This window comes from Palaemon carinicauda, chromosome 18, assembly GCF_036898095.1.
Source record: "Palaemon carinicauda isolate YSFRI2023 chromosome 18, ASM3689809v2, whole genome shotgun sequence".
Lineage (NCBI taxonomy): Eukaryota > Metazoa > Arthropoda > Malacostraca > Decapoda > Palaemonidae > Palaemon > Palaemon carinicauda.
In genome coordinates this window covers 74,189,007-74,191,506 of record NC_090742.1, presented here as the reverse complement: position 1 = coordinate 74,191,506, position 2,500 = coordinate 74,189,007, and positions in this window count along the sequence as shown.

Here is a 2,500-nt window from a genome sequence, read left to right as displayed (position 1 = left end):
TTAGACTAGGAAAAGAAAATAATACTTATGAAAATTATACAATCCTGGTGTCACTGGAAATGAATTTATAAAAATATCTAATCTTGATAATTAATGACAATAGTTAACCTTTAATATTCTTATGATTAAACTCATTGAAATTTACATAAAAGTAACTGATAAACTTACATGTTCTGGATCACAATAATAAACACACCTCACTGTCCTCGCCTAAATCTCACAGGGCCCGTTATAAAATTTTATATAATACCAGCATGTATAATAACACAATAGATTTTAAATCTTCTTCAAAGTTTCATTAACGTTTGAACACACTACACAGGATATATGTTGGGTAAAGAATTTAATCACTTTGGAGAGGACACACATTTGAGGAGAGAGGATGTTGGCTCTCACAAATGGATAGGCTGGATCTCTTCTGCTCCTATGCATTCCTAGGGGCACATATATACTGACTTTATCATTTTAAATCCTTCTAGGTCAGGGGGTCTAGAAGCTTGGGGACAGTGCCTAGCGGCGTAAGGTTGTCAAGAGTCACATATCCAACGAATACCAACGCACAAGCATGGCGACTGTCGCTCAGCTAACTCTGCCCACTTCTGTCCTCGAAGCAACAACAAAATTAGATAAAACTAACTCTGGGTTTTTCCAGAATATTCCAAACACGTGGAAAATATAAGAATTGTGTAATTTCTCACAAACTTTACGCAATACCTCGCATAGACCGAAAAAAAAAAAATTATATAAGCCCTCGTTCATACATCGTATGGTTCGTACAGCACCCTTAAACGAGATTTCATAAGACTTCATAACAAAATATGTGAAATAAAAAGTTAATTCTTAAAAATAAGGAAAATTTACATATACTGACCTGAATGAAACATTCAACGAAATGAATGACGAAAATCTTATCCAATATACATACAATTACTTAAACCTACAAGAGAGGAACTGACATTACGAACTGGCTATTCACCTCTGAAATACAAAATGAAATACCTGAATAAAATATTTACTCTACACTAGAAATGACAATCTCCCACAACTTTTCCAAACTGCAGCGTTGTAGAAGGAACGGGGGAGGATGTGGGAAGGGTTGAATCTGTGTGTGTGCATGTCTATCTAAATATCTAGTCGTCATTTTTGATGGGTCGTGTACACTAGTCTCGAAAGAATTCTCGCCAGGTGCTCATGTAACCCTACAGACTTGGCTAACAAGACACGTCCCTTATAATTTCCTTAATGATAGAAAAGGTGTATAACTTTCTCTTATCACGGCGGCGCTGCATTACTCTCTGGTAATTGTTGTACAGCAGCCAGTTTTAAGTGTTGCTGCATGACTTGGCGAGACCCTAATAGTTAAGATCATGTCTGGGTAATCAAGGCTAAGCGACGACACTCCATCACGAAGGATGACATTCAACCAGAAGCTCTGCTTTGACGTCTCGTGGTCTTGCGGGTGTGACCTTGAGTTCTTGCTTCAGGAATGGAAGGGAATTCGATGGAATATATATTGTACGAATGGCGGACTCTCTCTCTCTCTCTCTCTCTCTCTCTCTCTCTCTCTCTCTCTCTCTCTCTCTCTGAATTGATTGTGGAGGGCTTTTGTCCAGTTTTATTTTTGGCCTCTGTTTAATTCAGCTGTCAATGTTGCTTTTCCACTTTACTGACCTCTTTCTCTCTCTCTCTCTCTCTCTCTCTCTCTCTCTCTCTCTCTCTCTCTCTCTCTCTCTCTCTCAAATGAGTGAGTGTTTCTTTAATGGTTTTTATCAAGTTTTACCTCATATTGTTAGTTTCAGCTGTCAATGTTGCTACTCACTTTACTAACCTCTCTCTCTCTCTCTCTCTCTCTCTCTCTCTCTCTTCTCTCTCTCTCTCTCTCTCTCTCTCTCTTCTGAGTTGATTGAGTGTTTCTTTGGTGACTTTTATCAAATTTTATTTTGTTTACCTCATGCTACTTATTCCAGCTGTCAGTGTTGCTAATCCACCTACTTAACTCTCTCTCTCTCTCTCTCTCTCTCTCTCCTCTCTCTCTCTCTCTCTCTCTCTCTCTCTCTCTCTCTCTCTCTCTCTCTCTCTCTATATATATATATATATATATATATAAATATATATATATATATATATATATATATATACATATATTTATATATATATATTTATATATATATATATTATATATATTTATATATATATATATATTTATATATATATATTTATATATATATATTTATATATATATATATATGTATATATATATATATATATATATATATATATATATATATATATATATATATATATATATATATAAATGCATAGACTCGCTCTCGCTTGCCTTCAGCGAGCATTTCAGAAAAGCCGCAGGGTGTGTTGAGCTGGCTGAGGAATTGCATAATCATTCCTTTCATCGCTAAGAGGCGTCAATGCAGCCAAAGCCTTTTGTCTTTTTTTTTTTTTTTTTCAATTTATGCTGCCTTTTTCCCTTTTACTTTATGTA